Here is a 211-nt window from a genome sequence, read left to right as displayed (position 1 = left end):
GGATGATTTTGAGTACACTAACCATGACCTGCGTATATTTTATCCATTTTTCATCTTCATGAAATATCTGTCCTTGGTAAAACGGCAGTTTGTTAGGCTTTGTGGGAAGTTAAACTCCTCTATCTGAACAGGACCGCTCCTAACAATATCAATTCGTTGGTCATCGGCAATATGCTCCGGCCAGCACCCCGGGTCTGTCTCTGTAAACGGG

The sequence above is a fragment of the Perca fluviatilis genome, chromosome 24, assembly GCF_010015445.1.
Source record: "Perca fluviatilis chromosome 24, GENO_Pfluv_1.0, whole genome shotgun sequence".
NCBI lineage: Eukaryota > Metazoa > Chordata > Actinopteri > Perciformes > Percidae > Perca > Perca fluviatilis.
The sequence above is the reverse complement of the archived record's forward strand: the minus strand, read 5'-3'. Positions refer to the sequence as shown.